General features: G+C 37.7%; 1 pseudogene; it reads left to right on the top strand.

The window, feature by feature from the left end:
* The first annotated feature begins 6,976 nt into the window (after positions 1 to 6,976).
* LOC110292432 lies at positions 6,977 to 10,608 on the top strand (annotated as a pseudogene).
* The last annotated feature ends 16,596 nt before the right edge of the window (positions 10,609 to 27,204 follow it).

The following is a 27,204-nucleotide window of genomic DNA, read 5'->3' as shown; positions in this document are numbered from 1 at the left end:
GTGATGGGCTGGGGAAAGCCAAGAAGCCTGGAGTTTCCCTTGCTGTTCAGTCCGTCCACATTTCATGATCTGCTTGTTTTGCCACACTTACATATCCAGAAGCAGTTGTTCCCAGACCAACAATGTTCTAATTCATTTTTGTAAAACTCTCCTTAGCTTCCATTCCTTCAAAACTTGCTTGGGATTCTGTTGATCATAAATTCCCTATTATGAACTACCAATTAATTAGGTGCCAGGATTCAGCCAGATGAGCACAACACATAGATATTAGAAGTAAAAACACTCAGAGAGAACAAAGCAGCCAGAAGATCAATGCTTCAAGTACTATATTAGCACCATTATAGAACCCTGCCCTATGTATGGTCTCCAGGTACTGGTCAACACAGGCAGCCTGCAGACAAGGAAGAGATGTGTACTACAGCATTGCCTTAGATAGCTAGGTCTCTGCATCTTGTGACTGTATCATCTGCTTCAGCACTGATGTCACATAAGCATGCTAATTCTTGACGCCTTTCCATGCCTATATAGTTCCAGAGTCAAATCGAACACACATACCGCTCACTGGCTTCAGTTTTTTGCCTCTGCTTAATGACTTTATAGATTTTGCATAGTGCTAGAGTGAATCAGCAGATTTTCTTCTGTAACCTGGTCCAAGAAGGCTGCCCTGGAAATAAATTCTTAATCATCAGTTTTTTAACAGTATATGCCAGTTTTGATGTTGCTCATGTTTTTAAAGCATTTAAATTACTTGAAAAATATTGACCTTAAGCAACATTTATTAGTACTTTTTTTTATAATGGTTTTAGAGCTTTATTGTAGAAAGGCAAGGAGAAAGAGAGAAGATAAAAGAAAGAGAGAGGCCGGCCATGGCCACGTGGAGAGAAGGGGCGATGGGAGGGGGGAAAAGAGAGATAGAGATGAGAATAAGAAAGGTGAGAGCTTAAGAGCTTAAAAGTCAACTTTGTGGTTTTTGTTTTGTTTTGTTTTGTTTTGTTTGTTTGTTTGTTTGTTTTGTCTGTGTAGCCCTCGCTGTCCTGGAACTCATTCTGTAGACCAAGACTTAGAGAGCCATCTGCCTCTGCCTCCCAAGTGCTGGGATTAAAGGCATGCACCACCACTGCCCAGCTATTAGTACTTTTAATTAATTGGGATATATAAAATTTGACTTTGCATTAATTGGTAAGAATGTACTCCATTGCTCCTTGGTGAAAACAGGAGAAGAAAAATTAAAACACTAAACTCATCTTTCTTATTCCCATACAGTATGATGCAAACCTATGTGATAAACAGAAATATTTCTCTCATCATATTGGTCACCCTCTTAGACTATGCAATCTGTTTAAAGTCTAGAGTTAGAAAAAATAGTTTTGTTTTATTGTTCAAAGAGATTTCATCACAGAAGATGTTATATTGGAATAGAGTATCTTCTAAATACCTCTTCATCCACAGACCAAATAAAAAGGCATTCACTGTAAGAGCACAATGCGAAGCTCCTGTGTGTTTCAGGAGCATCTCTTTTCTCTTCCACTGGGATACAGTCTAAAGTTCTGCATTGGTGGCTTCCTCCTTCTGTACAGAAGAATATCACAACAACCCAAGATATGGCTCAGGTTAAGTCTATCCACAGCTCATGCTAGCAGAAGTGCCATAAGATAGATTGAACCAGAAACACACACCTCTTTTACATAGTTATACACAAGGTAACAATTTAAATCCAAAAGAATAAAATGTCAATCAATAAATGTCAATCAATTTATTATCAGGTATAAAAAGCAGAGATAAGAATATGAATAAAACCAAAATTTTTTTTTAAGATTTATTTATTTATTATATGTAAGTACACTGTAGCTGTCTTCAGACACTCCAGAAGAGGGCGCCAGATCTCGTTACGGATGGTTGTGAGCCACCATGTGGTTGCTGGGATTTGAACTCTGGACCTTCGGAAGAGCAGTCGGTGCTCTTACCCGCTGAGCCATCTCACCAGCCCATAAAACCAAAATTTTGTTCAAGCTAAAAGAAGTCTAATGTCTTATTGTCCCTTTATGTGTTTTCTTTATTTCATTTTTGTTTTTAACATTCCCAATTCCTGAATTAAACATTTCTCTTTACCTCTTTCTTGGTATCTTAGAATATTGCTTTCAAATATCTGGTGTCACAGTGCTAGGCACAGTGCTAAGGGATGCCTGTCTGTTGTAGCACCCTAAGAAAAGCTTGATCTCACTCTTTCAACTTGTTTTTTTATTATTATTATTATTATTATTATTATTATTAATCATTCCATTCTTTTTTTTTCTTTCAACTTTTGTAACATTTGAAATCAATGTCAGAGTTTTAGTATCAGTTCATATCTTCATTAGGGAAAATAAACATCTCTTGAAATAAAACAAATTGAAACAGCTGTGTACTTTTTACCCTTGTGACTTGCCCCGCGATGTACTTAGTGTCATAAATCCTCATTTGCTGATTTGATTTTTGCCTTACTGTTCTAACTACACAAAGCATCTTCATCCTTTGACAAAACACAAACGTCCATGATTCTGAGAAACATGTTAAAAACTGTTCTTCATAATATCCCTTAGAGACTGTCAGTTTGCACATTATAGTGAAATATATTAAGTGTTCTCAGACCTAATGAAATAAATATAAGCAGAAAATATTATCCTCCTTGAATATAGTTATTTAGGCATATGTAGACACATAACTCAAATTCAAGTAGAAACTTTCTGTCCCCATTTCAGAGTTCTATAATAAATCCAGGTCTAGATGTACTGAATTAAATATGCAAAATTCTAGCCACTGGGTACCAATTAAATACCATATAAAATCAACCCTAAATAATAATTGAGCCAGTGATGAAAATTAAAGGATTGCAGATTAGATTTGTATTAAAGTTTAGTTATGTTTTTATAATTTTATGGATTTTTCTTTGAAATGTATCTGGTTGTTTTGGTTTGCAAGTATGTATGTACATCAAATGGATGCCTTGTGCCCATGGAGGTCAGAAGAATGCATAAGATCCCCTAAACTGATGTGAGCCTCCCTGTGGGTGCCAGGAACTGAACCCAGATCCTCTGTAAAAGAAGCTCATGATCTACACTACTGAAGCATGTGGCCAGTCATGTTGAATTTTTTATTCTGTGAAAAATATGATGTTATCTTTTTCTCTGTCTCACATCTTGTTTTGATTACAAATTATCAATTTAAAATTGAATACATTTTTGAAGTACAAAGTGATTTGTAATTTATGAATACCATGTGGAATGTATGAATTGAGCCTGACTTCCTGATTTCCAATCTGAATATGTTTTTAAAGGGGGAAGGGGGGAAGTTACTGTTCTTTATGTTTTAAGCTAAATAATCAAGTTCTGTATGACTACACCAGAAATCTTTTTTCAAATGATTGCATTCAAGTAACACTTTCATGATCAATTAACACACAGAAAAATTAATGAGAATCATTTTCCATGGCAGCTAACTTATCTGAGCTATTTGACTAAATCATTCACTTAGTCTATCAAATATTTATGGAAGGCTTCTTTGGTGTCAAGTCATTTTCTAATTTTTGATTCTACAAAATCTAATGTTTCTTGCCCTCAGTGAGTTTTCCCTGTATCAGAGAACACAAAAAAATTAATTTCTGGTGGCTATGATCACCTTTTGTAATCCCTATTGACTGGTGTGATCTAAAAACAAATTCAATCAGTTTGAACCTTCCTTGTAGGGCTCCCTGAATTTTAGAAAATTTTAGAAATTTTAGAAAGCTCCTCAGTCTCTTTGGATTTTCACTTCTGTATGAGATCAGCACTACTTTATGCCTTATCTCTGAAATATAAATTATAAAAATTGTAGTTTCAAGCATAAAAGGAGTGCCCCATTCACATATCACTTATGCTCTTAAGTGTATGACACATACCCATGACTTATGCTGCTTGTTTCCATAATTCTAGATTTTCTGGTCTAGATTTTCTACCCTTTAGAAATGCTAAGAGACACATTTATAACTCTGCTAAACCCAATTGTGTATGTAAGAAGGAGTACATTACATTTTGTGTATAATATAGAAAAGAGACAGGTAGTTACTTTGTGTGATTATTAATTTCCACCTCAAAATTTGAGACAGGGTCTCACATTGAACAGTTCCTGATAGACTGCCTAGCAAATAAATTTCTAGAATCTGACTGTCTCTATCCTCTATCCTCCTACCTCTACAGGGTTTACAGATGTGCAGCACTGAGACTGACTTTTTTGTATGGTGTATAAGATTCAGTGTCAGGTTCTAATGACTGATTGCATGGTGTGCACTTTACCACTGAGCCTTATCCTTATTCCCTTAGTCCTGTGTTTTGTCATAAGCCTGACAATTATCAAGTTCCTCCTGCCAGAATTTCCGAGCCAAAATTAAAAGGTGTGACATCATTTTATCAAGACTAATGGATAATCTTGAGAAAAAATGGTTACTGCCATATGATGAGTGCAGTGTCTGAGAATTTTCAGATTTCCCTGTGCTGTCTTCCCTGACAACAGTTAGCAAGCAATCATAGAAAACATTGTTAAACAAGAGTGTTATAACCAGACTCAAAAACTCTAAGGCCAAATATGTTTTGTTCCCAGGCACCAAGATTAAGACTTGGCTGAGATTATGGATTATATAGAATAGATCATAAATCCATTGTTGGATCAATGTGAATTCCAACATCAGTGCTATGAAGTAAATGCTTGTGTTCCTCAAAGTTTACATATAGAACCTTTATTTGCTGATGTGCTAGAATTTGGAAGCAGGCTCTTGAAAATAGACCCTCACAATAGCACTAGTGTTCATATAACAAGCAAGACTAGATAAATTATCCTTCTCTATCATGTTAAGATTTACCAAGCTTCCTCTTTCTGCAAACTAGAAAGAGGGTCCTCGCCAAATTTGCAATTATTTTAACTGGAACTTCTCAAATTCCAGAAATATGAGAAATAAATATTTGTTGTGTACGTGCTCTAGCACTTTGTTATAGCATTCTGGGCTGAGGTAAAACGTAATATGGCTTATGGTACAAACCCTTCTAAACCAAACAGTAGACATATTGATGATTTAGTATCTGGAAGGAAAAACAGAATAGCAAAATAAACTGAATAGAAACACAAATTAATATAAAAAATATCCTGATTATCTCTTTTAAGATCACTGTCCCATAAGCTCTACCTACTCCACCAAAAGTTCCAATCAGAGACATTATAATTGAATGTTATGTGCATTGTACTCGCATATCAATTTTCATCCTTTCTTTCTTCCAGTCTGTATATTTATTCTGACTTATCTTGCAGCTCATTAATTTTTCTTTATACTTAGATCTAATCATCTACTATTTAATTAATACATAAAATGCTTAATTGTATTTAGGTTCATATTTAGTTTTAATTTTTATGTGTTTTCTTTAATTTTTTATCTCTTCTGATAAAATATGTCATCTTGTAAGTGAATATATTAAACACACTAACAGTAATTTTAAACATGTGTCTCATATCATTAACTTCATTTTCTATCCTTAACATTTTAATTATTTATCTTCTTTTGGCGTTTGTATGTAGGGGTTTGTTAAGAAATTAATCAGTACATTGTCTATTCTGGGCAAGTACTTTTCAACTGAGCTACATTCTGGTTCTTTTTCTCTATTCCTTCCTTCCTCCCTTCCTTCCTCCCTCCCTCCCTCCCTCCCTCCCTTCCTTCCTTCCTTCCTTCCTTCCTTCCTTCCTTCCTTCCTTCCTTCCTTCCTTCCTTTATTCTTTCTTTCTTCCTTCCTTCCTTTCTTTCTTTCTTTCTTTTCTTTTCCTTTCTTTTTCTTTTTCAAGCTTTCTAAAAGTCCCTTGAAGATGCAGCATAACCTTTTCTTTTAAACAAAGTGTACTCATTGGTCTTTGTCATCTACATGATGTGAGGCTGAGGTCAGGCCTTATGATTTACTCTGTTATTTTCACCCTGACTCCTAAGAGATAGCCCGTCAGGCTCCGCTGGAAAGGCTAATGAGTTTGCTAGAGTGTATCCCTCTGTCACAGTTCCAATATTGTCCTAGCAGTTCCCTGTGATGTTAACAGTGCTGCAGAACCTGTCAGTTGGTGCTTTCAAACAGACAGCTATAGTGGGCAAGTGTGTCCTCACCTCCCTTTGTCTTTATTCTTCTCACATTGTATGTACCAAGTTCCCACTAACAAGACAGGACATCAGTGTCTTCAACCTGATTTGTTTGCTCATATGTTTAGAGCCCTCTTGGCTATGTTACCTCCCTCTTGTTCTACAGTTGTCTAGATTATGGAGCCATAACTCCATAATTTATGGAAGAAGAACCCTTGCAACTAGCATTTGTTAACACGTACTAAAGAAAATCTGATGTGAAATTCCAAGACTAGTAGGAAGTTAGTCACAAAAGACATAGTAGTTAAGCAAACTTGACCAAAAAAAAGTCAGAAAAGTTGCATAGCAAAAAATGATAAAGGTATGTACACACTTATGTATAAAAAATAAATATAAAATATTCAGTCTATATAAACCAGGACTCTCAAGAAAAAAATGAATAGAAGAAAAACAGTTCAAAAATATAGCTTCTTTTCACTAAGGAAGACAAATACAAACAAAAGATATTACAAATCAAAATATTTAAAATCTCAGAGTTCCAGCTATAAGTAAGAAAATAGGGCTTGATGATTTTTCATAAAATGTCTCAACTCAGAAACTGGAAGAGAAGAAAACAATATTGTTACATGTGTAAAGAAAGTAACTATGTTTTAATTTACATTCATGGTGTAAATTAAAAATTCAAGGTGTAAATGTTATTTCATAAAGCCATTATTCATTGTTTCCTTACATTAAAGACACCAGAATTTAGATTCATTCTGGTCTCTGTAGCAATAAAATCCTATACTTTTAAGATGAAATCTAAATACACCCAGAGTTTCCGTGGCTTGGTAAGTGTTGCTTGGCATCAATTTCACGATGATAATTGGAAGAGTCTTTCGTCTTTGTTCTCGGGTCATTGTGGGACTCTCAGAGACAATGTCTTCATCTCACACAATTTCTGGTGATTTCATATTGTTCTTCATTCCTTGAACATGTGTTGTAATTCTCTCTTTTCATGACTGTGCTTCAAAGACCCAGCATCCCAACAGAAAAGCAGTTTTAGATTTTATTGTAAAAGGCAAATGGGAATATTGAAAGTAAAGAATATACATAAAGCAATAAAGAGAAAGAAATTCAAAATATTTTTCTCTGAGAGATCATGGCTAGTAGAAAAAAAAAATCTCACACATCTTAAATTTAACACCAAAATAAGAGAATGGGGGTAAGGAGAAATGAAAGAAATTAGTTAATAGCTATGGACTGAAACAAGCACAGGACAGTTTCACATTTCTGCAGCTATGTTTACTTTCTGACAGTGACAGGAAAACAGACATCATCACATCCTGCTTACAATGGACTCTCTAAGGTACCCCATGGCTAATCCAGGAGCAACATGTCCTCAAACTAATGGCCTCTCCTCTGGCCTCATACCCATACTCATGAATTATTCTCACCCTTCTTCACAGCCAACAGAGAATCAATGTAACCTCAGATCATGGTTGTAAAACTCTTCTTTAATCTGTGTAGCAGGCATACTTCCAACTGATTAGGACCCATCTTGCTAGTGATTGTACAGCTTGCCTCTGGGCCTTGTCCTGTTTTGGCTAGAATCTGTAATTATGCAATAAATCCTAACTTCTATTAGGAAGCTTGGTTTCAAGATGCCTAGCTCAATGCTCAATTTTGTTAGAAATATAATCTAATTTCAATGTAGACTTAAATTAATTCAATTGTATTTCTGTTGGCTGGTAGTTTATTATAGAGAGGAAAAGATGTAGAGTTCTATAATGTGATAAATTTTATTTCCACAAAACAGCCATATAGACCTCAACAGACTTAGTAAACATTTATAAAGCCTCACTTCTCTGACAGCCTTGGAAAAAAACACGGAATTGAATAACATGAACATGTATGTTAACATCATACCCTATTTTGCTATGTCCTAGCCTAACACCAGACATTTTTTTCTAGAACAAAAATACATTTTTCCCAGTACATCACTTTTTCCTTTTAAGTAATATTCTCTGTGTCTGTCTCTCTCTGTCTCTCTCTGTTTCTCTGTCTCTCTGTCTCTGACTCTATCTGTCTCTCTTTCTCTCTCATATACATACACACACATATATGCACAAACATATACAGAATATATACTCATTAATATTTTCCCAAGTTTTCAAGTAAGCTCATAAAACAAATTACTTTTTCTTTCGAAAACAAGGTTCATCAAGTTAGATACAAGAATATATAAGCCCTGTTCAAAATATTATCCTATGGATTTTTTAAAGTAGAAGTAAAATGAAAAATTGGTTGAAATAAGTAAGAGCTTAATAAGCTGAGATCAACCACATTAGAAATAAAATGCTTCTGTTTGAGGCATTTCAGCTGTGCAGTGAATGTGTTTTCATAATTGGCATTTATCAATACAGATACAAGGACATTGAATATAACATAAAAGTCAAAAATAACCATTCATAAAATAAAAATAGAGTGTATGTTTTTCTCTTCACTAAGTATATAAATAAACCAAAAACATAGAGGCAAAAATAGCAAAACGGGAACTAAAAAGAGAAGGGAAAAATGTGAAAAACAGAGAGCAGATAGCACAAACCCCACCACCACTTCTGTCTTATCGTCTTGACGCCTAGAATGTCTCAAAGCTCTTCTGCTGGCCGATCCATATGCAAACAGGGATAAGAAAGTAGGCATTTGAGGTTCAGCCAAACCCGGACCTTTAGCGTACGTATGCAGCATGTGTGTGTAACACGTCTGGTTGCTTTGCAGCACTCTCTCCCACTGAATTTCAAACACATCTCTACCTTAATTAAAGTCAAAAGAGATGGATCAGGATAACAATTCCCTTGCTGCTGAGGAGAAAACTGTATCCAGCCTCAGATGGAAGGTTTAAAAGGGGAATAAGATAAGGTAGAGCATAAATTTGAATTTCCTAGACTGTAACTGGGAGGCTTTGTAAGAACCTGGAAGCAGAATCTGCTCAGCTGAGGCTGGGTAACCAGGACAGGGATGCAATTTCTAAATCCCAAATACAAGCACCTGGCTTGCCTTAGTAGACTCAAGATCAGAGAACTACTTATCAGATTACTTATCAAGCCTATGTTGACTGGTAGTATTAAACAGTTCTGTCCCTCCTGCCTATTGAGGACTCAAAAGTCTCAAGTGTAAACTAGGAAATTTCATACTTATAAATCAGGTCATATCTCTATGCAGAGTATCTTGCTTGATTTACCTTCTGGCCTTTGAGGAGAATTTGTCTTCTTAGTGACTGTACAACACAAGAACATAATATGCTTCCTGGCCACTTATTCAAATGCCCAGCTCTGTGGAGGAGGTGCCTTCTAGTAACAAAAGAAACAGTTTACACAGATCTCTGTGGGATATTAAATGCTTTGCTATCTTGCAACTTTTGGTTCAAGTCACAATGACTGGTCTTGACTTGTGTGTTAGTGACAAATTCTTAGTCGTTATGAGACACAGCTGAGCAATGACCCAATCCTCTCATTTGTATCCACTTCACAGTGTCAAAGCCTCCCAAAGAAACTGCTTCTTTCAGTGTGATGATGTTCAGAGACCCAAATATTAGCTTCACACTTGCATATCCTAGATACAACTGCAGTATGGTTTAGAATTATCAGATTGAGAGAGAGAGGAGGAAAAAAGAAGGAGGAACCCTGGGTGCTGTCCAGCCTTTCTACTTAGTGAGAAATATCGTCCATTTGTTAGGTGATGTGGTGCCAACATACCACAAGGAGAACCTTCAGAAGCTCCCCCAATTGTCTGCCATTCCCCATAACAATTGCATATATATTGCTCAACATCTGCTCACCCTTGGTTATTAGTTCAGACTGCATCTTGCCTCCATTCTCTGCAATGGTAGGACTGCCTCTGTGGATCTTGTGCCTGGCTTTATAAGACTGGGGGGGGGGGGCAAGTGTGGGCACAGAAAGGAGAACTTCTGGAAAGATTATCAAGTGATAGTGCTAGAAGCTATGCAATCATGAATGACAAAGAGAATTATTCCGCAGCAAGCAAAGCAGTGTGGGAAATTCTACACCAACTAAAGATAACCGGAACTGTGTAGCAGATTGTCCTGCGGGTGAACATATACTGCAAGGGTATGCGGACCTTGCCAAACACAGCATTTGCTGAGATGATTAGCAGGATTGCAGCTCTAGAGGATCTCCACTGAAGATGGAAATAGATTGTATCCCCTGTGCAAAGTAGTGATGGCTGAAGGGCTCCAAGTATTTTGCACCTCTGATGAAAACAAAAACAAGAGGTACCAAGAAGAGGTTCCAGTCTATGTGTCCAAAGGGATGCCTATCAAAGAACGGATTATGATGCTACAAGCTAGCTTGCAGGAAATTGGAGATCAGTGGGCAGATGGAAAAGTGCCCCTAACAACTTCATTCCCTTCCTGTGAAGTAAAAGCTTTAACTTGCACCTTGTTCCAGAACACAGAAAAAAGAATCACTGCCCTTGCTGAAACTAAATAGCTCCCTTCTTGGAGAAAGCCTCTCTCAACTCTGGGTTTCTCTTTAAGTATAATTATTTCCTTAAAACATTACAGACTTATTTATTGGATTTTGTGAACCAATACATCATGGAAGCATGACTTCACATAAGGACGTCCTGACCTGGATGAAGGTTTTCTGAACCGTATAATCGATTTAAGCAAAGCACTGGGTTTCTTGACTGTTGCTGCTCTCCCTTGCTAAATGTGAATCTACTTGGCACTGTGATTTGTTCCCAGGCTCTCTTGAGAGTTGTGTACATTGTAATTGTAGATCCTGGCTTTGGGTATTTTAAAATTAGGGTCCAGAATTTGTAAGATATGTTTGGGGAGGGGGGACTATGAGAACATTACTTGGCCTTACAAGAATTAGGGAAACTCTTTCCAGTAAATAATGTCTTTTGGGGAAAAATAGATCAGATCAAATGTATCCATATCTATCTAATTTAGCTTCTAAAGCATCTTCCTTATGACCAAATACAACCTGGTATTCTTAGCTGGATCTCAGAATAGGAAATGGGTGACAGTGGAAAATTGTATAACTTAGAATTCAGGTAAAATTTGATACCAATATTGCAGTTAATTTATGTTTTAAATTTAAGGGTTACTAAATGACTACTCTACAGGAATTTTTTGATTCCATTTATGATTTATATTTAATTTTCTATGAGTCTAAAATTGTACTAAATTAAACTAAATGTTTGTTGTTATTGTTTTAAAAGACACTTTTCTAGAGTTTGAGTATGGTAGCTCATTAACTTAACCCAGGAAAGGAGGGCTGCCACATTTCAAGGCTGGTCTAGGGTAAGTGATGAGTTTCAGAGCAAGTCTAGGCTACACTGTGAGACCCAGTCTTAAAAGCAAAAGAAGAGGAAGATATTCTCAAGGAGGAAGCAGGCATTGGTAGTACACACCAGTACTACCCAACACTTGAGACCTAAAGGCAGAGAGCTAATGAGTTTAAGCCTGTGTGATATAATGGAACATATCTCAAATTTTAAAAATAATAAGAAAGAATTAGAAAAGAAGAATAGGGAGAAAGAGAGAGAATGGGAGAAAACCATGCTATGCAGTAAATTCATTCCTTATAAAGATATCTCCCCATGAAGATAACTCATACTGTATCCCTGGAGAAAAGTTCTAAAGTGACTCTCAATATCTTTACTCTCTCTCTGTTTTTCTCTTCTCTGAGTTTAGGTCTATGAAATGATAAGTGGCATTTCAGATATTATGATACATGATATAACAAAGCTGAAGGAATGTTGGGGATATAATTAAGTTCTTCGTTGGTTGATCTTAAGATTAACTTCAATAGGTCTGCACTAATCAGTTGGGATCTTAAAAGTGGTTGTAAGTTGTCTCTTCTACAAAGAGCTGGGCTTAACCAAAATTCACTTAACCTTCAAAGAGAATGCCTTAGCCTTGAATAAACATTTAATTGGAAGTTTATTACATTCTGACCTTAGTCTTATGGAACATTAAAAATGTAAAATAAAAGGTGGGTTCTATATTAATTCATCCAATATATTTTGTATTGATTTATTATATAGAAATTAAAAATAATAGAAGTACCAAACATGTGATGGGCGATCAGCAGAAATAATCATTGATAAAATATTCAATCTTATATGAAATTTATATGAAATGTTTTCTTTCTTTCTTATATGAAATTTATCATATAAAACTTAATAAAAACTTAAATATTGTGGAATATAAATATCCAATGAGACAGTGATTCAATTTAAACAGAAAAGACAAGGAGTGGCCAAGAGAAACAAAAAGAATGTACAATATTTAACATTGACATTTAATTTAACACTTATATTGAAAATATAAATATGAAATTATTGTAAATATTCAATGTGAGAGGTAACTTTATAAAGTAAGGAGTCAAGAAGAGAATTAATAAATAGTATCAAGGTATTAAGAAACTAGACTGAAAGGCAGGATTAAAATTACTTTTAAATCAGGAATTAAATTAAGAAGAAAAGCTATTTGCATTGATTATACTAAGCAAACCTTTAAACTACAAATAATATGGGAAAAGGTAATATTTAATAACTAAGCCAAAGCAAAACCTTTGTAGTTTAGAGAAATACACAGTAGTGAACTATACAGATCAAATACAAATGTATAAGCAATAATCTTTTAATATAATACTTATTAATTCTGAGATTTCCATGCAAAGTAGTTTGATGATATTCACCCCTAGTTTTCCTCCATATCCATCCCTACCTCTCTCCCAACTTTGAATCTTCTTTTGTTGTGCCAGGAAGCATTCCTGAGCCCCAAAAGACCACAAAAGAGCTGTTTCTGATGTAATCATATTAGTGTTTCTTTATTACAAACTCAGGCTTCAGCTCTCTCCCAACCCAAACCTGACACTTCAGGACGGGAGGTGGAGCAGTCTCAAACCCTCAGCAGGACAGGGAAATGGGAGTAAGTCAGGGGCTGTCTAGCTGGGCAAGCATCTAATAGAGTAACTATTGTAGGTCAATAGGTGAGGGCTCTGAAGCAAGACTGTAAACAATCACAAATGGTCTGAAAGTGTACCTGAAACAATCAGACTATTCTTTGATTAACTGTTGCTAGGAAGTAGATAGGGAGTAACTCTGGCCAAGGACAAGCAGTGGGGTCCTTTGTGGGTCAAGTTTCAGGCGTTTTTGCTTTGCTTTGTTTTGTTTTGTTTTAGATGGAGACCAGTCCCAAGATGGAATAGGTTTGGCTTCTCACTGTTTTAAAAATAACTCACTGGTGAATGCAATTTGTACTGTCCACACACTCATAGATGTGAGACATCCACTGAAGTGTGATCCATCTACCATGGCTTTATCCTTAGACTCTTACCCCCTATAATACATCCTGATCTCCTCAGTTAGGGACTGGAGCTCAGGAACACCTCCTACTTCTGTGATCTTAACTCACAAAACTAGCACCTTTTCTGTAATCTGCCAGATAATGTAATTAGAAAAACTTCCACTTATCAGTGAGTACATATCATGTGAGTTCTTTTGTGATTGGGTTACCACACTCAGGATAATACACTCCAGGTCCATCCATTTGCCTAGGAATTTCATAAATTCATTGTTTTTAATAGCTGAGTAGTACTCCATTGTGTAAATGTACCACATTTTCTGTATCCATTCCTCTGTTGAGGGGCATCTGGGTTCTTTCCAGCTTCACTTTGCCCCTTCTTAGAATTGGGAACAAAACACCCATGGAAGGAGTTACTGAGACAAAGTTTGGAGCTGTGCCAAAAGGATGGACCATCTAGAGACTGCCATACCCGGGGATCCATCCCATAGTCAGCCTACAAAACGCTGATACCATTGCATACACTAGCAAGATTTTGCTGAGAGGACCCTGATATAGCTGTCTCTTGTAAGACTATGCCGGAGCCTGGCAAACACAGAAATGGATGCTCACAGTCAGCTATTGGATGGATCACAGGGCCCCCAATGGAGATGCTAGAGAAAATACCCAAGGAGCTAAAGGGATCTGCAACCCTATAGGTGGAGCAACAATATGAACTAACCAGTACCCCTCAGAGCTCATGTCTCTAGCTGCATATGTGTCAGAAGATGGCCTAGTCGGCCCTCATTGGAAAGAGAGGCCCATTGGTCTTGTAAACTTTATCTGCCTCAGTACAGGGCAATACCAGGGCCAAGAAGTGGGAGTGGGTGGGTAGGGGAGTGGGGGGAGGGTATAAGGGACTTTTGGGATAGCATTGGAAATGTAAATGAAGAAAATATCTAATTTTTTAAAAAAGAAAAACTTCCACATATAAAATATCTAAACATGCTGGACAAAATTTAAAGTGTGGGTATAGCTTATTGTCCATATGTCTACAGAAAATGATGCCAGGATACCAGATCCTGATCTACTCAATAAAGAGTGCTAGAGAGATAACGATCAAATAAAATCACTACATACAACTGGCTAACAACTTGAGTCATTTCCCAGGATAATGCAGAGGACAACTCCTTCACCATTGTCTGAGGAAATGAATTAGTGTAGGGAAGATCAACATCTTAAGAAACTCTTTGATAAGTATCCTCCATAGTCTCCACATGGTTTTCACACATGCCATTGAAAAAATAATGTGGCTTCTTGGTGTCATTTACTGATGACTGAGACTAGGTGGCAGGGTTTAAGCATTAGAAGCAAGCTGTGTGCAGTTACCGCAGTGGGGCAGTGCAGAAGCGCTATAACCCAAGTACCTTAACCAAAGGGATCCCTGGTGGTGACTAACTGAATACTAAAAATTTGTAGGAATTAAATATTTAAATTCTGCTGAACATATACTAGTAAACTTGTTCTAGATCTTGTAGAAGGAACTTGATGCACTTGAGAAACTGTAACAGGTTGTAAGAGCATTCACCAGTCTTCAAGTTAAAGATGGTCTTCTAGCCCAAAACCTTTTAGAGGAATTATGGCTTGCCCTGCACATGGCCACCAGTGCTTACTAAACATCTTCCTCGAAAGCTTCTCTAGAAGGATACATGTGTTGTGGGAAATATTTTTTTAAAAAAATGATACCATTTGGCGCTATACCCAGTGACTCTCTGCCCCAGCGACCCTGCTGACTCCATGACTAGCCCCAGGCAGTGACTGCCCATCTCACAATTCTCTTGCTGCTGATTCTGCTCACATTCCCAGCCATCCACCCCTGTGGTCAGTGGGGCCCAAATCCTAGTAACCCGGCAAAGTAAAAACTCTAGAGGCTTGTAATTTATAAGTCAGATTTATATCAGTAAATTCTCACCTCACAAAATGCCCACACAATGGATTTGGAGCTAATTAATATTGATATAAATTGCGCACCTAGATAAGACAAATTTTCCTGTAATTTTCCATCCCTTATAAGATATTCATAGCTACCTGTGGCTATTTAAAGCCACACAGAAATCTTTCTCTTTCTCCAGATTCCTTCCTTCTCCTCTGTTCTCTCTCTCCAATCTCTAAAAATTTCCACCCACCTTTCTTTTCCACTGACCAATCACAGGCTTCTTATTGTATTAATATTTGAATTAATTGGGGGAAAATTCTGCTACATACATGGTTATGTCTAAGGGTGACTGCACCAAGTGAAAAAAAAATTCAGATGTTTAGAAATCAGAAGACACAAAATTGATGCTTCACCTCTGAGACCTTAAAAGCCACACTGTTCATGCAAGTAGAGAGGGGGGTTCTGTGGAATAGAGACGATGAGTAGGGTTTGGTTCAATTTTATCTCAAAGTAAATTCTCTGAAACCCTACATCTTTTCTGTGGTTATTTATCCAGAAACTGGAGCCTTCTGTCTGAATTCAGTAATTCCTGCAGATTTCCTGTATACCTACAGAGTTCAGAAGTGGGTATTGGATTTCTTGGAACTGGAGGTGTAGGTGTTGGTGAGATGCCAAATGTGGGTACTGTGATCCTAACTCTGATACTCAAATAATGCAGGAGCATTATTAACTGCTGAGCCATTTCTTCATCCCTGGTCTTCACGCCATCAAACCTTGCTGAATTTTGTAGATCTGTCCTTTTTGCAACTGAAGATTTGTGTCAACTTCCCCTACAAGCCTGTGAGTATCAGTTTCTCCAAAACATGTATTCACTTTATATCTGGTTCACACTATGGAAATTCTTACTCTATTGAAAGCCTTTCATTAGCATCTTTATATTATTTTGGTGGTATTACTGTAGTTATTCTGGAGGGCTACAAGACATGCCCATATAAAGATGACTAACTCCACAAATAAAAGTGGGTATATACTTTGCCTGCTCCGCTGACTGAGAATTCCCATCTCACTCTTTCACTTAGTGCTAAAGAAACATCAGTCCTGAAGTTGGACATATCAAAACCCCTAAAGTACCCTCCAAATATTCAAATGGAAGAGTCACACAAGAAAGAAATCATCAAGCTCAGAGGAGAGTGTGTATAGTAATTGAAACTGTGAACTTATGGTGAGAAGTATTTGAAAGACACTGAAATTTCTACTGGAGCAAATAGACACACACAGCCCAAGACAGAACAGGTTTGCTACTGGCAAGAAAGTTTTAGAATTCTCCTAGATGGAAGATCAAACCAGCAGTATTATTCTTTACAGCTGAAGCCCAGTCCAGTAGAGGCCCTGACTCTTCAATTTTATAAAGCCATAGTGAGGTGAGGAAGCTCTATGAGAAAAGATGGAATCTAGTTTGTGCATTTACAGGAAAAAAGCTACTATATAGCATAAAAGTTCAAGGTGAAGCAGAAAATGCTGCAATAGAAGTTGCTTCAAGCTATTCAGATCTACCTAAGATAACTAACAAAATGGGGGTAAACAGCAGATTTTCAGTACACTTAAAAGTGGAACTCATGCCGGGCGTGGTGGCACACGCCTTTAATCCCAGCACTCGGGAGGCAGAGGCAGGCGGATTTCTGAGTTCGAGGCCAGCCTGGTCTACAGAGTGANCAGCCTGGTCTACAGAGTGAGTTCCAGGACAGCCAGGGCTACACAGAGAAACCCTGTCTCGAAAAACCAAAAAAAAAAAAAAAAAAAAAAAGTGGAACTCATGCTTACTTCCCAAGGGTTACAAAGGATTTTCAGGCCCTAGAACTTCAGGAAATAGAAAGTCCAGGATATATGTTCTGCACGTACACACAGGTAATGGATGGCTAGAGATAGAAAAAGGAAAGATTCTACATCTCAGGCACTCAAGAATCTAGGGACTGAAATGTCAGAAAAGAAAGATGAGCTTAACTAACATGAAAGACAGAGGTGAGCCCAGAGACCTGACTTCCAATTCCAGTTTTTTAGCATTCTAAAAGATTAAAGCTGCTTTATCCTCCGGGTCAGTCTTAAGAGCAATTTAATTTAGAAATGAAGAGGATACTGACCAAAAATATGTCTAACCATTCATGCCTAAAATTATTTGAGCATACACAAAGAAAGCCTTGATTCCCAATGAAAGAAACACAATAAAATCCCAATGCCGGGGAGAATTCACTTATTCAAAGAATAAATGTAAATTGCATACAGATTAATAGAATTCTGAGGCTGGACCTCAGAGATCAATTATAACAAGACCTAAATTTTCTGATGAGGCCACTGAAATCTAGCGAAGCTGTAATATAATAATTTCCTGAATCCCAAAACACTGAGGCCAGCAGTAAGGGGGAAATTTGAATGAAAGTTTTGGGATGAAATTAATGACTGGTAAGTTTATACATGGGTAAATTAGTTTAATTGAACTCATAACCTTGCAAATGTCTTAAGAAAAGGAAGGATTGACATGTATAAACTGAGATACTTTGCATTATTAAAAAAGTTGAGAATTGTGTGGGATTGGGATTGATACTGGAGCAGTCAATAGACTTTAGAAGAGGGCTCTGAAGATGTGTACTTTCTGTTTCACCAGCCCCACACAATGGTCCTCCACAAGATAATGGACCTCTTCTGAGATTCTCCAGGCCACATGGTGTAAGCTACAGAGGGAAAAGTGTGGTCCCCAATACTAGAAACTTTGATGCACCACTCTGCTTATTCCTCAGTGCATATCTCCTGAGGGCTCTGTTATCAGTATCAGAGGGTTTCCATGAAATGCTTGGTCCTGTCCCGTACTTAGGAGCCAAATGCAAACACAAGTTCCTGCAGTCATTCCACTGCTGCAGCTCCTTCCTTCCAGGATTGCCATAGGTCCCATATAACAGACATGAAGATGGTGCACAATGAGAAGCTTTGGGAAGCAAGAAAATTCTAATAAAGATGATGAAAACGACCTCAGAAGAATCAGATAACAGCCAAGCTACAGTCGCTGCTCACCCCTGTGAACAATGAGCTGAGACATTAAAGAACTGCTTTGGTAAAGCTTATGACACAAATTCTAGGACTAAAGATTAAACATGAAGGTTGTAGAATTCTGTCTCTAATTAACAGTGGAAAAAGAGCAGTTTCTTATCAACACACTCAGCAAGCAAGATTCTGTTTAGTGGCTCTTCAAATGACTGATGAAAGCATTTTTTAAAAAAATGAATCACAACTTCTGCTTAGATTACAGAATCTTATCAGGCCACAGAGGAAGATTTTTAATTATTGCCTGAAATCCAGTGGTGAGGTACTTTGGAAAGGGTTGTGAAAGAGTTGGCTGTGCCAAATGCCCACCTTCCCTCCTTCATCCCCTTTAGACTAAAGCAACAGTGTATGCTCAACTCTGATGACTATGTCAGAAACATGACTACAGACTCTGTCTCTCATTTGCAGCTTTAATTTAGGTCTACAGAGATGATCTTTTCTAAGACTTTTAGAAAGAATAAAAAGTATATACTTGTACCATTCATTCAAATACCAAGCATTATTCAAATATTTAAATTATTAAAATATTCAACCATCTGGAAAAATAATAATTGGAGAAATGCTGAATAGCTTTTAAAATAATAACAAATCATTCCAAGTTTTTTAAAAAGGCTATGCATGCGTGCTGCCATTGGCATTAATCTATCCTGCAATACTCTAGACCCCAGTCCATTCTGTTTCATATAGCACTTGACCTTCCCAAAAGCTGCTACCCTCACAGACATTTGTCAGGAAAGAGTTCAGGTTTTTTGAGCTTCCCTGGCTATTGTTTTGAAGCAAATCGTTCCTCTTGCCATCAATTTTCATGTGTGTCTCTGTCTCCAGAGGGATCCCGTGAGAGCTCAGTTCATAGGATCCCTAGCCTGGTAGGCTGTGCCCTGCCAGAAACATGTTTTATAGTTTCCAATCACCAACTTTTTATTTCCTAAATCATCTACTCGGAGCTCCACAATAACTCTCATCCTATATCCTCTGACAGTTTGGAGACATAAATTTCAAAGCCTAGGTAAGCCCTTTTAGTTATAATCTTAAATCATTTCCTGACCATGCAGCCCCTGAGCTCTACACTGCCTGCAAGGTCTAAACACTGTCACCAGCACTGGCTTCCAAAAAGGAAAATTATAATGATCTTAGGAATTGTTCACTTCACAGCGAGACTGAAAAATGAGAGCAAGCACTTGTATCCTTCCATTGGATCGTCAACAGAGATGAAAAGAATTTGTTCTTTTCTTAAGGATTTTGACATTTATGAGGACTTGTGCTTCAGGTAACAGAGAACAGGAACCTAAGTGGCATGAACAGTAGCAGCATGCTAGTATGTCACACATCAAGATTCCTTGAAGCAAGCACCAGGTTTAGAATTTGTTATCTTGACTGCCTGAAAATGTTAGGGTTCTATGTTGGATTTCCTACTGTGTGATTTCTGCTTCTCCCCACAAAATGGTCCAAACATCTTTAGTTTCTTGCCTTCAATTGATGAAGGAAGGCTTCAGATTTTACTTCCTGGAGAAAAGAGTCATGAGTAGAACTCCACCTTCTTTGCTTACACAGTATCAATCTGAATGAAGTCAGTTTTGTTTAGAAAGAGTGAATTTACAGCAATCAGTCAGCAGCACTGACAACTGAATCGCTTCCTCGTCTTTGCCTGCTTTTGGTTTAGCAGCATATGTAGAGACATTTTCTGGCAGAGGTATAGGATATATGCAGGTAGGAGTGGTGCTCAAGAACCTAACATGTTGTTCCTCAAGGCACAATCCCATTTTCAAACAAAGCATCATAGGCAGAGATATCAAAATGACTCATAAAGTATCTCAGGGACACATAATTATTTTCACTTTGTCATAGTCATAACATCAGTATATATCTTATTTTATTGTGTATCCTTTCATATAAATGCAGTAGTATAAACAATTTAAAAACATCATTTGGGTTTTTAATTGTGCTTAATATTCCACTTTATGTACTCTTTAATGATAAATTTTAGGTCCTTATACTATAGTAATAGACAAACATAGGATAGGTTTTGGGATAACAAAACAGTAATGGAAAATGTCAACTTAGAAATAAACCTAGACGTTCTTGTCATATAGATTCTTAACTTGCTTAGTTAGAGTTACATCAAGATATTTTATATCATTTGTGGCTATTGTAAGGGCATTGGTTCCCTAACTTCTTTCTCTGCCCGTTTACCATTTGGATAAAGGAAGGCTATTTATTTCTTTGTGTTAATTTTGTATCCAGCCACTTTGCTGTAGGTGTTTATCAGCTATAAAAGTTCTCTGGTAGAATTTTGGGGGTCACATTATATTATATTATATTATATTATATTATATTATATTATATTATACTATACTATATTATATTATTTTATATTATATTATATCATTGGCAAATAGTGATACTTTGCCTTCTTCCTTTCCAATTTATATCTCCTTAATCTCCTTTAGTTGTCTTATTGCTTTGGCTAGAACTTCAAATACTATATTGAATAGAAAAAAAAGAGATTTTAGTGAAAATACTTTATGTTTCTCTCCATTTAGTTTGATGTTGGCTATTGGCTTGCTGTATATTAACTTGATTATGTTTAGGTATGTGCTCTGTATCCCTAATTTCTCTAATACCTTTAACATGACGGGGTGCTGGATTTTATCAAAGGCTTTTTTTGTGTCTAATAAGATAATCATTCAGTTTGTTTATATGGTGGATTACATTGATGGATTTTTATATACTCAGGCATCCCTGTATCCCTGGGATGAAGCCTACTTGATCTTGATGGATGATGTCTTTGATGTTTTCCTGGATTTGGTTTGCAAGTATTTTAGTGAGTATTTTCGCATCAGTATTCCTAAGAGAAATCAGTCTGAAGTTCTCTTTCAGTTTTCAGTTTTTGTGTGGTTTAGGTATCAGGGTCATCCTGTCAATAGAACAAAACAGCAGTCTACAGATTGGGAAAGGATTTTCACCAACCATACATCTAACAGAGGGCTAATATCCAAACTTTATAAAGAACTCAAAAAGTTCGACACTGATAACCCAAATAACTCAATTTAAAAATGGGGTAGAAAATTAAATAGAAATTCTCAACAAAGGAATCTTAAATGGCTGAGATGCACTTAAGGAAATGTCCAAAGTACCTAGTCATCAGGGAAATGCAAATCAGTGGAACTCCCAGGTTCCATCTTACACCCATCAGAATGGCTAAGATCAAAACCTCAAGAGATAGCACATGTGGACAAGTTTCCTTGTGGACAAGGATCAAGGGGAACACTTCTTCATTACTAGTGGAAGTGAAAACTTCTACAACCACCTTGGAAACAAATTTGATGGTTTCTCAGAAACCTGGGAATAATTGTACCTCAATATGCAACTATACCACTCCTGGGCATAGACCCAAAAGGTGCTCCAATGTCCCACAAAGAAATTTGCTCAACTATGTTCATAGCAGCTTTATTTGTAATAGCCATAAACTGGAAACAACCTATATATTTCTCAACTGAAAAATGAATAAAGAAAATGTGATACATCTACACAATGGCATACTATTCAGCTATTAAAAATCAGGACATCATGAATTTTGAAGGCAAATATATGGAACTTGAGAATGTCATCCTGACTAAGGTAACCTAGACCCAAAAGGACATGAATGGTATATAATCACTTATAAGTGGATATTAGTCATATAATACAGGTACCAACTAACACCCCACAGACCCAAAGAAGCTAAACAAGAAGACCCAAGTGAGGAAGCTTGAATCTCACTTAGAAGGTGGAATAAAATAGTCATAAGAGGCAGGTGGAGGAAGGAAACTGGGAAGGAGGGGGCATGGGGAGGAAAATGAGGGTTTCAGGACCAGGTGTGGGGAAGGACAGGAGAGATGGCTAGATGGCCATGAGAATGAATGCAAATCTGCAGCTGACAGGGGCAAGGAGGTGGGGGTCATTTCCAGGAGGAAAGACCTACGATAAGGGAGGTACTCAAGAATCAATAAGGGTGAGCTTAGCTGTGATTCATAGCATTGGGGATATAGAACCTGAATAAGCCACCATCGATAGACAGACAGGAACTCCAATGGAATGACAGAGACACCAACCAACCCACAAAACTTTCAACTCCCAAATTACCCTGTCTATAAATAATGCAGACACTGGAGGCAGCAGAGACTGAGGGAAATGTCCAACTAGAAAGCAGCTCAACTTGAGAACCACACTGAGCACAAATTAAACTCAGTTGTAGATCAATGAAATATATTTTAAAAACTAAAATATACGACATATTTAAATGTACCACAAATATACTTTCATATATCAAATGAACTCAATGAATTGTTTTCCATTGGAAAAATCACAATGAAGTTACATCCACAATAAGAGAAAAATTTAATGGCTAAAGAGCCATTCAAACTTTATGCATGAACATGCATGGTGCCTGTTCATCCTAGCCAGAAGCCAGGGTAAAATAGCCAGCAACTTGGAAAATGGATGAACTAAGTGTGATAAATGGGAAACTTGTGAGCATTGTGCTAAGTGAATGGACTTGCAACCAGAATATTGCATACCATGTAAATCTGTGAATGAAACCTCACAGAAGGTAAAGTGACAAAGACTGGAAGTAGGGGCAGAAGTTAACTAGAAATGGACATATAGGTCCTGTAGGAGTGGATGGAAATATTCTAAAAGTAAATTTGTAAAATGTGTACAAATGTACATGTCTACTAAAAGCATCAAACCATATGCTATATTTACCATAAGTTAATTATTTGGCATATTAAATTATAGCTTGGTAAAACCAACCCCTCACCCTCCCAGAGAAAAGATGACTCAAAGTCCACAATGACTCCTCTTCTCCATTTCCTATCCTTTGCCCTTTTTCTATCTTCTTCTTTCCAGCTATTTGCCCTTAGAAACAGCCTTAATGTTATGGGAAGGCTTGGGAGTGAAGACTAGTCTACACAGAGACATTTCAACTAACATGTCTGTTAGATGATTTACTGACTGCCAGAATCACTTGGTGGGCCCTTGAATAAAGGCAGCCTTCTGATAGTGCTCTCCCAGATGAGGGAGGTGCCAAGCAACCACAGAGTAGAAACAAGACATCCTTGCCAGTATCCTGATTTCCTGACCCACAGAGATCATGTTGATTTAAGCCACAAAGTTTTGAAGTAATTCAAAATGCTGGTAGACAAATAACACTGGACATGATAAAAAAAAAAAAAAAAAAAAAAAACACTGCACAGGTGAATGTAAAATGATGCCTATGACTAATTACAACCATAAATAATAACTAGAGTAGTGGGGATATTTAATTGGTTAATGAGTCTATTCTTCACAATAACCTGACATAATTCATGGAATCAGGAAGTACTTACAGGTGCCACATGACTGGGCACTAAACACGGTCAATGAGGAAGTATGAAATGACTGGGTGAGAGTAAGGCAGGTACATGAAGACAAACTTGTTACACAAGCCTCCAAAGTTAGCATCCCTACTCTGTCATAAATTGCTTTGTCGCAATAGACAGATAACATCTATAACCTCAGTTTTCCGTATTTGTCAAGAGAATGTTCCAGAGCATTAAATGAGATAAACAGCACACAATCTGATTCAATTATTGTTGGTCGACAACAACAAAATGTTTAAACTGTCATGAGTTGTGGGCCTGTGTACCGCAGGCTTTCCACGGAGATCTCTGGCCAGGCCAGGTGCAAGAGTTCAGGCAAAAGGGAAAGGCCGAGAACAGGGAGGGCGAACTGCCTCCACCACCTCCACTGCTGTTGTCCTTGCTGCCTTCACTGCTGTCTCAGCCAACACTCCAAGAGGTCGCACTGGTCATTCTATGCTGAGTCAAGCCAGGCTGAGCCAGCAGGAGACTGACTAGCCAGTGACAGGTGCAGGAGAGCTAGCTTCTGGTGGCACTTCGGGAGAGCAGATCTCTTCCCTGGTGGTAGAGTTATAGCTCTTATGACAGAAGCTCTCAGACGACAAAGTAATTCTCTCACACCTTTATTCCTTCTGGATAGAATCTTTATATACAGTTTTGGGGTAGGTTGGGGTCTGACAATAGGTGCTTCCTATTGACTTGATCTGAGAGGTTTGGTGGGGTTGTGGTGCTGCCTCTACACGAGTGATGGCCACAAACCTCTCTATGGGGGGCTGTGGGGGGTTGAGGCTGCGTGACAGGGGCCTGGTTCCAGGAGCAGGTAAAGCTCCTACCATTCCTTCAGGGTCTCTGGGGTGTCTACCAGGCTTCCTCTCATGGCTTACCGCCCCACAATCAGTAGTATGTTCCCAAATAATCTCTATCAATAGGGTGGACACTTATTTAGACATTTGGATATGATAAGTCATTAGAAGTCTTCTAGTCTTCTAATATCTGATTTCTAGGATCCCAACTGCTATGATGCAAATATGACATGTTGCATGGCTCTCATTGGTTCTTGCTTTGAATGCTTGGTCTCTACCAAGTATCACTCCCTTGGAGAAGCTCTGGAAACTTTAGTGATTGTGACTTAGCTGGAGACTAATCAAGAGTAAGACAGATCATTGGGTGTATATTATACATGGTCCCTTCCTGTCTCCCTGCTAATTCCTGGTTAGCCTCAAAGTGAACATCTCATCACATTCTCCCATCCACTGGGTGCAAAGAAAACCTGGACTGGGACCTCAGAAACCAAGATCCAGAGTGTTTGCTCCTTTAGATTTTTTTCTGTCAGATTTGGTCATGGTTGTACCAAGTCCTAATATATTAATTAAAACTTCCAAATGACATAGAGAAAATAATCATGGAATCAAGAGTTGTAATTCCTGCTACAACATTAGCATATGAGATTTATACCTGTCTGTTATATATAATTCATGAACACTGTAGTATTATTTCCAATCATTCCTCTATTTCCACAGAGGCATTTCTGCCATGACACTTTTGAAACAACTATCAGATATTATTCTACATGATATTTGTTGCTTCAGAAACAAAACCGGATGTGAAGAGTATCTAAATTACATGGCTAAAAAGAGAATGTTGCCTCTAAGTCTTCCAGTAATGTCACTGCATACTCAAGCACTGAGAATCTAGTTATTAAGGCAGGCATATAAGCAGCTTCATGCAATGATAACCCACTATTGATAATCAAACACTATGAATCATATTTGTCTGATATTATCACCTTCCATTGTACTTCCCTGAAAGACTCAAGATGTGAACAGAAAAGGATACTGACCATATATGAGAAGACACGTGCCTTTGGAGCTTTGCATTTTCGCAGCTACTTCAAGGACATCAGAACAGAATTGCCATCCAAGGGCATTTATAAAATAGAGGGAATCGTTCTAAGATTTAGTATAGACTCTTATCTTTATCTTCCCTGTCATTCCTGTCCCTGGAGCTCTCTTCGTTCCCAGATCACAAGAGGCACCTGATTAATGCATGCTGAACTGAATTTAAGTATCAGCTCAGAAAGTAGACACACACAAAACCTTCAGAAAACTATTGTGCAGAGCCTGACACTTAAAGTTGTTTCTCCTCCAATACCCACTATACCTGTTATTTTTTTCCTCTGTATCTGGTACCTTTTCTGGCAAGAACTATGTATCATAGATTAGAGGATAAGAGTAAACTCCCCATAGCAATACTGGCTGTGTTCAAGTCCCCAATCTGCCACTTGCTAGGAATACTTTAGCTAGAGTTCAGGATTGTACCAGGAAAACAGAGACTAACAATGCCTATCAGGCAGGATTATTATCAGGGATAAGCTGAAAATTGTTTGTAAGGTAAACATGCATAGGCCATCATATAGTGTCTGTAACAATGACAGACAAACCATCTGGCCTGGTGCTGGGCATGTAGCCAGGGTCACATCTCTTCACTGGTCTGTACTCTCACAATAGAGAGAGTGGTTGGAAAGAGCTTTCATTCCATTAGAGCTCAGAGTGTGGTCCACAAAAAAGTAACCCTGTGATCCTTGGAAAGACCTGCTGTGAATACAAACAGCCATTTTATTCCATGGACAGATAGAGATTTTCCTGCCAATTGGCTTTATATTGATGCCAAATGGGTCCTGAACATTCAACAAGATATTAATTTTCTCAGAAAATTAGGTAATCTTGCCAACCTTCCCCTAAATGATCACCAGTCTAATTTAGAAATACCCCATTGTATGATTTTTTGTGTTTTTTTTCCCCCTTAAGAATGTATTTTAAAAGTTTGAAATGCTGCCACCTACAGACTTGTGTGGCAAAAAGATGGCAATGGCAGAGATGATGAAAGAAATGGAATTTGGATGTGGACTCTAAATGTCACCTGAAAACTCTACATTATTCTTCAAAGCTATCCAAGGTATTGACATTTTGTATAAACAACTATTATCAAGCAAAAAGAGAAAAATAAAGGATAGATTTGACTAGTACTCTGCATTATTTTTTTAATTGGGTATTTATTTCATTTACATTTCCATGCTATCCCAAAAGTCCCCCACACGCTCCCCCACCCACTCCCCTACCCACCCACTCCCACTTCTTGGCCCTGGCGTTCCCCTGTACTGAGGGATATAAAGGTTGCACAACCAATGGGCCTCTCTTTCCACTGATGTCTGACTAGGCCATCTTCTGATTCATATGCAGCTAGAGACACAAGCTGGGGGCGGGGGAGGTGAAGAGGGTATTAGTTAGTTCATATTGTTGTTCCACCTATAGGATTGCAGATCCCTTCAGCTCCTTGGGTACTTTCTCTAGCTCCTCCATTGGGGGCCCTGTGATAAATC

This window comes from Mus caroli, chromosome 4, assembly GCF_900094665.2.
Source record: "Mus caroli chromosome 4, CAROLI_EIJ_v1.1, whole genome shotgun sequence".
In the NCBI taxonomy this organism is placed as follows: Eukaryota; Metazoa; Chordata; class Mammalia; order Rodentia; family Muridae; genus Mus; species Mus caroli.
Note: the sequence above shows the minus strand (reverse complement) of the source record. Positions and strands in the feature narration are given on the sequence as shown.